A 15,102-nucleotide genomic window follows, 5' to 3' on the forward strand; every position below is an offset into this window, starting at 1 on the left:
GGTGCATCTTCCAGATGTCGTCCTGTGGTCTCCATAGGGCAATTTCCCGAGACCTTTTATCAGGGAGCTCCTGCTGCTGGCAATCCATTGGGACACAGTGAGGACTGGGCAGCCTCACAACCTGCACTGGCCCTTCCTGGCCCTGCAGTTGGCTGGGCTGGGACACTTTCTGTTGTATATGCTGGCATTACAGGGTCCTCAAGTTTCCTTCACTTGGGTCACCACTGTGCTTGTTTATGCCAAATGCTCTTTTGCTTACATTCCTTCTCTTTCCTCTTAATCTTTCACTTGATACTTATCTCCCTGAAGCCAGGTCTCTGAGCAATCTCTCTGATTCTGCCTACACTGAATGCAAGAAAGGTGCATGAAGATGTAGTAAGTGTTCAGCACATGGCATTGCTCCCACTCTAGCAGCACGGTTTATGTGTCCTGATAAATAAGCCCAGGTGGCAGAAACCTGTCTCAAAGTCCACATGCCCATACAGCCCTCCTGCCCCTCGGTCCATAAAGCCTCAGCTGGTTTGTGAAATATGTGAATATCTCTGACAACCTGAAAGCAACAAAATAATTGAACATTTCATCAGCTGGATCCTTAGCAACATAGGACTGCTTTCAGCTCAAAAGCCTTTCCAGAATCCGTGTGTGGATAACAAAGAAACGGCACCTTGACAAACATCCTAGAAACTGCTCTAAATAAATGCATGATAGGCACGCATGCACTTTTCAAATAATATGTATAAAAAACACTTAATACAGCCTTTCATGCCATAATTCACTAGGTTTGAAAAGGCAGCAGACTTCTGCAATATGTATCCTCCTTGGCCTTTATCTCAAAAAATTAAATACTCGCATATCCTTATTGACCCTCCTTCACCCAAAAAATGTTTTTTTAAATATTGTTCTTAGCTTCCACTCTGACTTTTAGTCATTCTTGGTGCTCACTGCAGAAGCTCAGGAATCTCTGGGGCAGCCTTGTTTTCAAACAGGCAGAGGGAGAACATTAGCCCGGGAGCAGCTGTCAGGAAGCAGAGCTGAGCTGGTTGATTTTTGTCAGCTCCAGAAGAAGACAGAAGAAACCCAAACCAGAAAGATATGGGATGATTCACTCTCTTTAATATATCAGCTTTAAAGCTTAAAACCTGACCTGTAATATTACATGAATAAGACTTGACTACACTTATTAAAATCTAAGTTTCATTGTTATAATTCTATTTATTCCTGTTACAGTACAAGTTTCAAGCCCCACAGTGACTCTCAGTAGTTTCTCAGGCTCAAACAGTACACCTGCATGAACTCTGCAGCTTAGATTTGAGATGTGCTACCAAAGTGCTTCTCCCCACAGTCCCCAGTCCTACAATTTGGCTCCTGCTGTGGAGTGTCGCTGCTGATGGGATCAGAGCAGGTCCAGTCCAGCCCTGGACACAAGTAGAGTGGATGGAGGGTCACCATCTCCAGTCATTTGCACTGTGAGCCTGCTCCTGCTGTGCCAGGCTATTTGCTGCTACAGGCTAAGCAACAAATGTCTGGTGGCAGCAAGGCCAGTAATATATATGCAAAGTGCTTTCTTTTTCTCATCAGCTCTGAGAAAGCTACATTTTCAAGTTAGTCACTCCTCTTTCACCCTGAATTGTAACACCAGTCAAATAGGCTTTCTATTTGCTATCTTCATAACACGACCTACCTTTACAATATTCATAACATATTACCTTTTTCACCATTTTTAAATGATCTTTAGATCATTTAGATTTTTAAATGTCTGATCTTGTCAGTCTCTTCTCACATGAGAGATTTAATGTGTTGTTTTCCATTCCTGTCACCTCTCTCTGAACTCTGTCTTGCTTTGGTGCTGTCTTCTTGTGAAAACTGGGAGTACTGGATGACCAGTTCCACATATGTTATTCCAAATGCGAATGCAACATTGACTTACATTATTAATTGCTTGTATTTCACGCATTATTCTCCATCCTGTTCCCTGTGCAGCCTAACACCTTTCCTGACCAATAAATTAGAGCTGTGCTCTACATCCAAATGATCACTGAGCCATCCATGGTGAAACTCAGCTGCCTTTCCCAAGCCCCCGCATGTAATTGAGAGCCTTGTGAGCCATACGAGCACATCCATTTTTTCTCTCCTTCAGTGTGCAACACTTTGTCTGAGCAGAGCTGAACTTTGCCTGACACCATGTCACCCATTCATCTAGTCAGATTAGGTGCCTCTGAAGTTTCTCACAGTCTTTTTGGAATTTGACTAATTCTATATCCCTGTGGGTTTGGTGGTTCACAGCCACCTTTTCCATATTTCTACTGAATATCCTGAGCAACCCAGGAGGTAAAATGAAATCTTAAATAACCCAAAGGCAAATTTTTGCCACGATGAGCTATGGACATTTAAACTCACCTTTTCTTTCCTACTTTTCCTTTCTTTCCTTTCTCAGATTTGATAAAAACACTCGAATGAGCAAATGTTACACTGGATCTATTATTTTTGTGCTCCTCTCTCAGGAACCAGGGTTTTCCAACACATACAGATAACAAAAGAGATAACAGGAGTATGTTAAGTTTAGCAAGAGGTGGAATTTTTCCTAAAGGATGCTCCTAAACACTAAGGATGTCAGACTCCTAGTGGTGTCAACCAACAGACTTATATCTCCTACGGGTAATTTTCCCCTATTCAACTGTAAGTAAACCACCACCATTTTCTTTTACTCTTCTGCCATATTTGCCCGAGGTTTCAGGAGCTCTGTGTATCTGTCCCTGTCTTTACTTTTTTATTACTATCATTTTGAGAGAATGATACGGCATTGCCCAAGTGTGGCAGACTCGAACATGGCAAGGAAGGGAGAGACAGGAAAGGTGCCAAGCATGAATTAAGTCTGCATTCTGCCAGAACAATGCCACATCGTACAGACGTGTCCCGGAGCACAGCACCCTAGTGATAATTTCACAGAATTAATTTTCTGAAAATGAAAAAAAGGCAACAGCACAGAAAGGATGAGGCAAATTACCAACACTAATCAGTCTCTCTCTCTCTTTTCCCTTTCCCCTTGTATGATAATTATGATAATTAACAAGTTAACAAGCTTCTAGTAAAAACAGTTCCAGAATTTCAATGTATAATTAATATTTACATCCATAACAAGTTGTCATTTATGGCGCATGTTGATTTTCTTTTTTCAAAAGAAGCAGTGCTTTATACTCAGAAAAGAAAAATCCTTTGAGAATGTGCTCTAAAAAGGCATCCTACATTCAGACACCTTGCCCTTATTTGTTATTTATTTATGCGTGGATGTGCAAGTGTTTTAACATCTGGGTTTCTTACTAATGATGAATGCACATATGTAAACAAATGCAGTTTTCTTCTTTTTCTTTAAAGAAGAGAAGGCCACAACTCCACCATAATTGCAGAAATTGCAGACTTTTAGTATGCAATACTCTATTGTTTTCTTGTTTTCTCCAAGGAAGCTGGATCTGTAGTTTTCCAGCTTCTGAGGTTTGCAGAGCAGGAAGCAAGTACTTCACTCAAGTAGGCTGAAATTCCTCAGAGCTCATGCAGGGTGGCAGCCAGACTCAGACATCACACAGATGACAGACAGGGAATACATAGAAAAAAAAAATGTCAACAGCCAGTTCACTTTGAGTATAAGAGCATCACCCCTGGGCACCTGGAAAAACTGACTGCAGTGATCACTAGGAAGTTGCTTCTGCTTTGCAACCTTGCAAAAATCTTGCAAAAAAGATTCTATAGCTAAAAATAAGAGGGGTGGTGTCTTGAGGGAAGGTGCCAACCAAGTACCTCTCAGCTCACCTGTATGCCACTGTTCTCATCTCATCCCATGGCTGGGGACGGTGGACCTCAGACACACAACACCATGGCGCTTCAAATGAATAATGGTAGGAGTCAGGGCTGTGATTCATGGGGCATCAAAAAAGATTAAGTGTCAAAGAAATGGGAGACGTGTCCAAGAAGAACTCTGGGAAGACTTTCTGTACTTATTCATTACTATTTGACCCAGCAGTGTATGTTCATTGGCCAGCTGGTTTTCAGATTTTGTCTTCCATATATGTACGATAACCAAATTTTCAAGGGAAGAAGTGGTGGAGAGAAAGACTTGTTCCAGCAGCTGTACCTCTGGGAGGGGTGCTGCTGTTGTAATGTGGGTACCAGCTCATCCTCAGTCACCTTCCAATGGAGTCCACAGCCCATGCTGCTGGCGGTCTTCTAGGCCAAAGTGTTGCCAATGAGGAATGGGTGGAAGAAAAAAGAAAAAATTTGTATATGGAAAACCTAATTTTTTTTGTCTTTCTAACACGCAGGTGTTTAAAGAAAGGAAAGGTACTGTAAATATCCACAGCCTAAGAAGAGCTTACAGAAGTAGCCAGCTTTAGAAGGGAGTCATTGCTTGGTATTTAAGTTGGAACTGAGGATAGGTTTCTATAAAAGGAATGTTGGACTTGAATTCTGGCATTCACTGCTTTGCTAAATTATATTAAGCATGCAGTCTAGATATACAACTGAATCCACAGAATGTGAACTTATTAGAATAATTAATTAAATTGGCTGTTCACATCTGAGCTGTGGAGGTGTGTATAAGCTTTCATCTACACAAAGTCATCAACTTGTACAGTATTTCACGGGTAAAAAAGAATGAGTTATGAACTTGTGCTTCTTCCAAATTGTTATGCAGAATGATCTCTGGCAAATGTTGATAGTAGCGTCATCCTTCCCTTGTTTCATAGGCTGTGCAGACTTTGAATAAATTCTGTGTAAAGAACAGAGATTATGGATTACATCCACCTTGGTTGAATACTTGCACAAAATTAATTAAATGTTCATGGAAAGTCATAACAGAAATGGGTCTTGTGTACCAAACCAGGTGACTCTCTTTAAGCTCTGCCCCCTGGAGTTATATCAAGGCTGAAAAAAGGTACTTTACCATGAAGAAATGTAAAAAAGTATTTCACAGAGGATACCCAACAGCTGTTGAACCACACGTTTGATTAATATGGTCAAAATAATGGCATAGGAGATTTTCTTCCAGAAAGCATTTCACCTGGTACCATATGGCATTTCAATAAAAAATAAATAAATACAAAACTAGGACACTACAAGATCAAAGCTCTTAGATTAAATTTATTAAAAAATTAACTACTAATTCTCCAAATGCAACTGGAAATGTTTAATCTTTATCGTGAATGTTAATTTTCAGTAAGTGGCTACAACATTTATATGTAAAATATACATTAGATATAATTTTAACAGTAGGGACAAAGGGTCTATAACATTATAAATGGCACAGAATGACACTTCTATTTATCTGTGTGTAGCTCAGGAACTAACGAATTAAACTGCATAGGTCAGATGCTTCTGATAAGCTGTAAAATACTATGCAGCTCTGGAATCCCTCTGCAGAACCCAAACTTTCTTCTACAGGAGTGCCAGTCACTTACTAATGGTACACTGATCCAAAAGTGGGAATGTTTAGAGGCTAAGGTATCAGTTCAGTGGGGTAGTGGGATACAGCTATACAGCAGCAAAACAAATAAAAACCAACCTTGCTGTTGTAAAGAGAGAATACAAAACACTGACTTGGAGAGCTAAGTAAAAAGCTTCATATTAAAAAGGAGAAAATGCAGAAACACTTTTTTGCAGAAATTTCCCTTGAATCAGGAAATCCTCTAAGGACAAGGAGGATAAGGCTGCCTTGGCATGGTTCTGGTGGAAAACTGTCAAATGGAAAGAGAAGTTAAAGAATTTAGAGGGTTTCACCCATTTTCAACTCATAAGAAGGATGAAAAATTAAACTAGGACATAGGTATATAAATGTGTTCAATATTTCTTCAGATCCTCATCTCTTGTGTGTAGCCCCAGAGTGTTCCTCAGGATGCAACTGTGAACAAGTCCAGCAAAAGAGGGAGGTGAAACTGGAAGACGAAGAGGGAAGAAAGAACAGCAAGCAAGTCCATACCTACCACCAGCAACTTTGCTCCACTCACCACAAAATGTAAGGAGAGCTATAGTTCTCCTCACTTCACCTGTATAAGAAAGTGAAGCTCCTTTCACTTGCATGCTCCTCTTTTTTTCCTAATGCTCTCGGAGACTTTGCCTGTCAGCCAGTTGTCCTGGCTGTAAGTTTCCGTGAATCAGAACTAGATAACCTTCCTGATTCTGGGAGCCCTTTGACCAAGGAAGATCTGGGCATACAGCCCAGAAGGTAAAGCTGAGTGCTGCTCGCTAAAAGTCTGGCTAAATATATGATCCTTTTTTGTAGTAGAAATCCTGCTTATCCAGCAACTATTTTCCAAAAACTCTATAATGAAATAGGTATGCTTGCACAGCAGTGTCATTGTATTTTATTCTACAGTTTCCAATGAGTACCAAAATATGTGCCTCATTGAGATCTTGGATGTCACCCTCAGCCTTAGATGTCCCTGATGTGTAGGCACCATCTGAAACCATTTCCACAAATCCATTCCCTTTTTGCACTCTCTGAGCATATGCATGGCACTTGGCCACCTACAGAAAGCCCCACACATAGCAGGTGAGCTAGAAAGGGAGTGTGGGGATGTGCCAAGGGCACAGCCGCTGGGCCCCGTGCTTGGCAGCATTTCCCTACACACACAGGCACAGTCCTACTGCTGCTGTGTTCCACCCGCCACAGGGTTTGCCTTCTGCCTTTTCTCTGCAAGGACCCATTGCAGTGCCTTCCAACAGCCCATTCACACCAGGGAATGGCTTTGCCCTAGATGGGATGTGCCAGCATTTGAGTGAATGGAAAATCTGATTATTTTTTTTTTTCTCCCAGTAGGTAAGAATGCTTCTGTGTAGAGTAACAGAATAGATCCTCAACCACCCCCTCCTTGCTGTCTATTTGTTTTCTCTCAGTTAAGTCTGTGAGGAAATCCTCTTGGTAAAGCCAGTTAATAAGATTAGATAAATGTCTTTGAAACCAAAATGCTGATATAAAAATCAGAACAACAGAGCACCAGCTGGCTTTTCTTTTGCTCATTCAGATGCAGCTGGAACACTGCAGTCAGTAACGTGCGAACTGGGAGTGATAATCAATAAGCGGTGAAACAAGAGCAAGATGCCTTTGGAGGAATTTTCTCTGGGTGGGAAAGATGGATTAACCCTAATTCTCAAGGCAGCTGAACAAAAACATTTGCCTAAATTCAGACATAATTTAAATACTGATCTGGGGAAACGTGACAGCCTGAAATAGCAGTGAAACAAGATCCTCCTCTCACAGCCAATGATGTTGTTTAATGTTGGTGCTGGACTTTTTTTTAATGTAAGGTAGCTGCTGCACCGTACAATAAGGAACACCTATTAACGATGTATAATGATTAAAGGCTGTTTAATCACACACCAGGTGAGAGAACGATGGTGCTGGCGATTATGTCTCTGTGCACACAGAGGCACGCAGTTCTGGGCAGCTTAGCCAGCAGGGTGCTGTGTACACAGCAGGCTAAAGACAGAAACATTAACTAAATCACAAGATTCAGATCATTTATCTTATCGTCGCATGGGGAAAGAGTTTATCTTTCAAGCAGGCGCACCTGCTCTCCTTGTAAAACTTTACTCACACCATTACTGAGTGTGTTATTGTTTCTTGTTCAAACATGCCGCTGCAGGAGCGGGGTGATGCCAAGGGTGGGTGTCCCTGGCTCCACAGCTGCACATCCTCTCTGCCACCTGCCCCATGTGGGCAATGCTGTGTGCAGCAGGGACATGGCCCACTGCCCCCACTGGCAGGAAGGGCTGGGGCCTACCATGTTTCAGAAGGTTTTGCAAAAGCAGCTCTAGCTTGTGCTGTGGTCACCTGCCTGATAGGCTGAAGTGGGAATTCAATGTTAGCATACTATGGGATGTGTTAGTGTAGCAAGCTGGGTTGAAAATCTCAGTGAGGTTGATTCTGGAAGAAACCTGGAGTTCTGTGAAATATCAAGCCTCTGACCAAGAGGCGAATGCCGTAAGGTCAGCATCAAACTCGTGTGGATGAGCAATCGCATTAAAAGTGTATCAAATTAAAGACATAGGGATGGCCCTCTGAAAAATCCTTCTTAAGTGTGAGAAAGTTTGCCATTGAAATAAAAAATATTCCACTTAATTTAACCAAAACCTTCCTCAACAAGACAAACCCAAATAAAGTAATCCAGGCATTTAAATGTAGTGTAAGCTTATGCTTCAGGGTTTCCTGAAGCTGCAGCCATCGCAGAAGTCTAAGCCTAGACACGGGCTTCTCCTCCAGGCCTTGTGAAGGAAGGTGAATTAGAGGTATGGATTGCTAACGGGAGGAAAGCTGTGGAGATTGAAGTCACCCGGTCCTAAGGAGCTATGAAATACAGAGGGAACTGAGGGGCAATCTGTTTAGCAAGTATTTCAGGTGAGAAAGGAGCAAGGGAGATCTAATGCCAGTGCATGGTACTGTTCCAGAGGGGAATAAAAAAAGGGACAAACCCAGAATGCTTACTTAAGGCAGATTGAGGGGCAAAAAAGCTTTATGTATTAGGTGATGATAGAATGGCCATGACTCATCAGCAATAGATGTTGCAAAGGCAGATGTGTACCTATGCTGTAGCACATTAAGTGAAACCAGTCCAGACGGGAAGAAATATCTGTTGTTGAGCCCCTTCCCTGCAGGGCTGGTCCCACCAATGAAGAACCGAAACTAGAACAGGTGTGAGGAAAGGCTACTGGGATATCCAGGAAATAACAAACTCATTTTATGAGCAGACACTAAAAGAACTGGTCTTGTTTAGCCTAGCAATATGAAAACTGAGAAAGGATATTGTTCCTTATTATGAACACATCCAAATGATGTTTAAATAATAGACTAGGAGAAGAGCTACCTGACTAAGGGACAATACTAGCACTGGCACAAATGAATATGAATGGGCCATGAAAAAACTGGGTACTAGAAGAGGGTTTCCAAGCAACGTGAGCAAGGTTCTGGTACAGCAGTACATCAAAGAGAAGAGTAGGAGAGATGAATTATTTCTGGTATTTGATAGAGATGAAAAAGACACAATCTGCTTGGCAGCTACAGCAGCACACAGCACCTATGAGGCCCCTTCCAGTCCCATTCTTTATGTTTCTAAACACTTCTTACTAATTGGAGGGGAAACTACATATACAAAGGTCGAACTCGGGATCTTTGGAAAATTTGGATAAAACCACCTGAATAAATAGAACTCATATTAGGCCAGTCTGTAAAAGTCAAAAGGAAACAATAGCTTCCTCTTGATTGCTAACAGCTGCAGTCCCTGCCATCCAGCAAGGGTGTTGGCAAGCAAATCCTCACCGTCACAGCCCCACTGATGGACACAGCCAGACTTCTTGCTCTCACACCCACTTTCTATGGGCCTTTAGGAGCCCCAGCCACTAAGAATCATGTAGCAGATGCAGGGATTCAGGGCTCCTTTCATCACATCTGCATCTCGCTTGCATGTCAATGAAAATAACTTATCAAAATATCCCAAGCACAGCTTTGCCACGGTCCATGTCCATGAAATATGCATATGTGTGCAGAGGTGGTTGCTCACTCCTGATCTGTACACAGAATCACACAACACAGCTGAGTCATACACAACTCAGTTCAGATGATTTACAACATCACTTAGGATGTCCAGGCACAGCCATGATGCAAGTAGCAAACAAAACACGACTTCAGTGCTTCAGTCCTTCTCCTGAGATCAATAATATGTATCTCTTTCTTCAACACATTAACCAGTTAGAAGTGAGGGATGCCAATAATCTCTGCTGTGCACTATTTTGTATTACCTGGTACAGATACTCAAGTGAAAAAAAATACAACAACAATCCTCCTGGTTTATGTATACTATACATACGCAAATACACAAGGGAGACTTCAGCTGAAAATAAAAGAATAAAAAGAGGAAGAAGGATTACAAGTCAGGTTAAATCGGCCAGTATTCCAAGTGCGAATAACAGATTGTAAATAAGCAAACAAAAATGTGTGGCAAAGCTTTGAAGCTCACAACGTGAGTCGTCATGTCAAGCAACTACTGATTAAACTGAATAGAAATTACAGCAAACTGGCAGATAATTGTGCAGCAGCTCTGTCTGTCTGGGATGCGAAGCGCAGGTGCTGGGCCACATCTGCCCCAAGGACAACACAGAGACCATTACTCTCACCCAGAAAACACCCTGTCTCCCTTTTACAGCAGCAGAGTTGGGAGGATAGAGAAACGCTATCAGTCTGATGGCTGTCAGTTCTGTAATCATCCCACAGCCATCTCCCCTGAGATGAATTTGGTATCGGATGCATTTTTCAACCAAATAAATAATCCAGACTTCAGTGTTAATACACCATTAAAATGACACCATCGTGCTACATGCAGTGCTATAAATTAGACCACAAACACTGCAGGCCAGACAGGAACAGCCATTACTCTCTCCCTGCCCCACTTTCCCCATCCCTGCCTATCCTCCCTAAGAACAATATTTTTAAAGAAAGCAGAAAATTTGCTTGCTTGTAACAACTCCTGTCACTCTGAGGTCAGCAATCTTTGCTGCTGCAGGCCCCGGCATATAAAGGAACAAGCAAGGGGAGGGTTGGTTTGTGGGACATTTTCAGTCCAGTGAGCTGTGTTGTTTTAAGAGGTGAGCTGGGTTTGCTTTATCTTCCCACTTGCCTTTCCCTCACCTCATCCTGCCATGCCCCCTCCCTTCGGCGCTATATAAACCAAAGGGCAGGGCATCCAGCTGCTTCCACGGCAGAACAATGTTTGGGCAGAGTCCATGTTGACACAAGTGCATTATATCCTGAAGGGTCAACTGCAGCTTTTTTCTTTTCTTCTCTTTTTTTTTTTTTTTGGTTGCTTTTTCTTTACCAACTGCGTAGTATTAACCTTCTACTTCTGCTCAGCTGCCATTGGTCCAACATCTGTGAGCTCATCTAATTGTCACCTCCTATCATTGTACTACTCAGCCAGTTTAAGAGCATGACTATTTTCCCATTAACGCAATTGGAAACCCACCCCTTCCTTAACCTTTCAATAAAAGTTACACCTAGCAGATGCACTTCAGATCTGTTAGAGAAAACAACACCACCTTCTCCTATTTGGGGCTTTCCTGAGAAAGGACATGCTCAGCTAAAGGTCAGAGATGCTGCACACCAGCCCATAGTCCAAATGCTGGCCTCAATACTTCACTACTTCAACACCTTCCCTCTTGTGTAAGGAAGAGATACCCAACAGCAGCTGTATAGAGGCCCTCTTCACAGCACACCTACCCAAGTCAGCCTCGTGGTCCTTAAGACTGGTTAACTGTATGTGAGAGGGCCTCCAACATACAGCTTATTTGAGTGTATATATTTTTTATACCATAAATTTTTTTCGCTTGATATCTCAATCTAAAGGGACTATCTGAAGGTGCTGGCATCTTTCTTCTCTAAGGAGATCTGTACTAAAATCAGGATGAAGAAATTCAGCCCTCTCACCATTCCTCTCCCACACTTCTAAACAGTGACTGTACATCAGTAGCTCAGCATCCAAGCATTTCAGATATGAAAACCAAATTAAAATAATGTAGGTTGTTTTATTTTAAAGAAACTAGCGCCGTTCACTTTTCTGGGCAGCCTTTGTGTTTGCTGTTCCAAAACACAATGCTTTGGTATCTTGGAGTTTCTGAAGTGGCAGTGTAGGCACTGTACTCTTATGTTTCATTGAGTGCTCGTTCAAAACAGCTGTATGTTCTATATAAAACATGTTTACATAGTAAATGTACTTCCTGTAGACACAAAGAAACGTTAATGAATAACCATTCCTGCATTTCGAATTTTGCAGGGCTGTGGGAAGGATCAGTGCATGACAAAATAGTTAATGTTCACCCACTTTCTGGCACATGAAATCTGTTACTACAACTAATCCCTTACAGAGAAAAGAAAACATGGAAAACAAACTGGCACTGGCTGGTTCTACAATGCCTATTTTTTTTTTTCTTTTGGAGGGAAACTGTGAGATGCATATACATGGGAGAGGAAGAACAGAGGAGGCATTCAGTGAAGAATGCCAGAAGGCATGGACTCCTTTTGGTAGGAAAGGCAGTTGGTTTTAATTGTATACACTGTCTTGGATTCTCACCTTCAGAAAAAAATGCCAGTTTGATCTCCCACAGCATTCACTACCCATATTTACATCCTTGTTTGGGATCCAGAGAAGGCAAACAACAGGTATTCTTCCCTCAGTCAGTTTCTATTTGAAAATCTATATGACTTAAAAAACTTTTTAAATAGCAGATCTCCGTTTATCTTTAAAGATTCAGAAAATGCGAGAATTGAGAGATTCAGCCTAAAGCACTGCCCCTAAAAAGCTTCAGAAAGAAAACTGGGTTCTTCTCTAGAGTGAAGTTCTTTCTCCAACACAAAAACATTAAAAAGTAAGAGGTTAGCATGTAGCCTGGAAGTCTTCCATATGATGATCCCCACTTCGTCGTGAAGTAAATCACTAAGTTAATTACGTTTCTCTACAAAGCTGTTTTATCTGAAATACACAGCCCCTTCTTCCAGTCCTCTCAAAATAACATGTTAGATAGGAGCCAATTCATTTCAAGGAAAACCCAAAGAGCATGAGGCAAATCCTCAGTGAAACTCTGCGTCGAAGTAAATGGGGACAAGAACAGCTTATGCCAGGAATCTGCTCAGCATCTGCAGACCAATTTATGAAAAAAAGGTGATACACCCTACGAGGACCAGATGCACTAATGTACTATGAGGCAGAAACAAGCTTTGTTGGGGACATTCCAACATTTCTACATGAAATTTCACAGCATACAATAAATTGTTTCATGTGAATGAAAATCTTTTCTAACAGTAACCTCTTTGGATGGTCTGAAATTGCTACTGTGGACATGGATGTCAAAGGCCACCCAACAAGCAATGCTCAACTATATCTTCTTCACAGGGTGACATACGAATTGTACATCTCAGTTTTAACAGACTGAAAAATCATTACCATGGCAATGATCTAAGACCTCAGAGCAATTTTCTCAATAAGTGCATTCCTTGACAATTATACATTCTGTACAAAAGATATATTTTTCTCCTGAAATAAATTTTTTTTTCCATGACACCACAGCAATTAGCAAATGATGATCTGGAATGTTTTAGGAATACTACCTCATGTTCTGTAAGAAACAATGTATTAAATTATCTTTATTAACTCATTCTCTGGAACTCCTCGAGGATAAGAAGATGTGATGAAGTTCTGGCAAATGTGAAAAGTCCCCAGAAAACAACATGGTGAGTGATGAACATCTACCTAATTACCAGAATGAAATTTGTGGAATAATTTTTATGAATGTTTAATTTCTCCAAAAGTGATCTGAAACAAATGAGGACAGAAAAAAACCTTCACCAGAAGCAACGGCCACAATAAAGGACATATAAAGAATAATGAAGCTGACGTTATTAAGAGACTTGATTTCTTTACGTGTATTCTAAGAATATGAAGAGACGAGTGGTCAGGCAGAGATGCAATTTTGCATTACCCAACACCGCCACCCTGTGTTTGCTTTAAAGACTATTTGAGGTAGCAGTTTAAAAACTGCTCGAAGGTAAGCATTAAAAGGTAAAGCAAATCAAATTTGTTGCTCTGTTCCCATATAATACAATAGAAATGACGACCCTGAAGTTGTTTTAAAAATTTTAGGCCACTTGAGTTACACATCTATAAGGATACATAGGAGGTTTTAGGAACAGCACTACCATCACAGTGAAGAACAGTGGCTAGAGAATGAGAGAGAACAAGTTTTGTTTCCACACATAGGTTCTTTCATGTCTGATGTTTCATTCTGTTTCTACAGTGCCCAGCTCCATAAGCCACTAGTTCATATCATCATCCTTATAAGGTATCAAAACCCAAAAATATTCACACAAGTGCAAGAAAGTTGCTTCAGAGAGGAGCTTTTCTTCGAACTTTTACATGTATGAACAAAACCATTCATATAATGTTGTAGGCAGTCTTCTGAACTCATTGATTTTCACTTGTTCTAACTCAAGCAGCGTAGGATCCCTACTCTTACTTGAAAATTCAAATTGGAATAGGTACAGTTAAGAGCCTTACAGGAGACTGTGAAGTTTTGGACAGCTCAGTTCCAAATTCAGTTTGGACAAGAAAAATACAGAACACTTGCATTTAAATGTGTTTTGTCAGCTTTACTTTTGCACACACCTGCAGGATGTCTCTGGTCATTCCAAACCTCTTTTGCTCTCAGTAAAACAGTCAAGACTCCTAGTATCTTGAAACTCGAAGTAATTTCAAGCAGATGGCGAAGATATATAACTGAAGTCTCCTGTTCAAGAAGCGTTTAGATGAGGTGCTAAGGGATTTGATTTAGTAGTTGGGTAGGGATAGTGATAGGATGATGGTTGGACTAGATGATCTTGTAGGTCCTTTCCAACCTTATGAACATATGAACCTATGAACCTAAGTAGAGAAGTAATTTCAAGGAAGTGATAAACAAAAACTGATCCCTTGCAATTTCTTCCTCAGTGTGCATATGTATACTGACATATAGAATATATGCTTAATCTGCAACTCTGCTCTGTAAGTCTTGTAACAGCGGGAAGAAGTCATAAATATATAGATTTACTCATCTGAGAAATAACAACATCAAGTCAGAATTAACTGGATTATACCAGTCTGTTCTAAGTTTGGACAACAATAGGTGGTAGCAGCATTCCCATCAGATAACTTTAGAGGTAGGAAAAACATCTTTGACAAAATTGCCCCAAGTCCATCATGCTTGTTACTGCACATTTCAAGCATCAAATGACAGCTATGGCATTAATTACTTCAGGAGAAACTGTCAGTGTGCTCCTCCTAGGTAAATGCAGATGAAAAGAAAAGCATGCAAGATCATTTTAGCAAAGCTCAAATACAGGAAGAAAAAATCATATTGAAAATCCCCATCTATGGTCCATAAGGTGCTTTTCTGTACACCAACATACTTTCAACGAGGAGAAGGGAAGATTCAGATTGGACATTAGGAAATACTTCTCCAAAAAAGTGGTCAGGTGCTGGCACAGGCTGCCCAGGGAGGTGGTGAAATCACCTACACTGGAGGTGTTCAAGAAACATT

The sequence above is a fragment of the Cyrtonyx montezumae genome, unplaced genomic scaffold (genome assembly GCF_038088225.1).
Source record: "Cyrtonyx montezumae isolate F1298 unplaced genomic scaffold, pur_monq_1.0 scaffold_0, whole genome shotgun sequence".
NCBI classification, from domain to species: domain Eukaryota; kingdom Metazoa; phylum Chordata; class Aves; order Galliformes; family Odontophoridae; genus Cyrtonyx; species Cyrtonyx montezumae.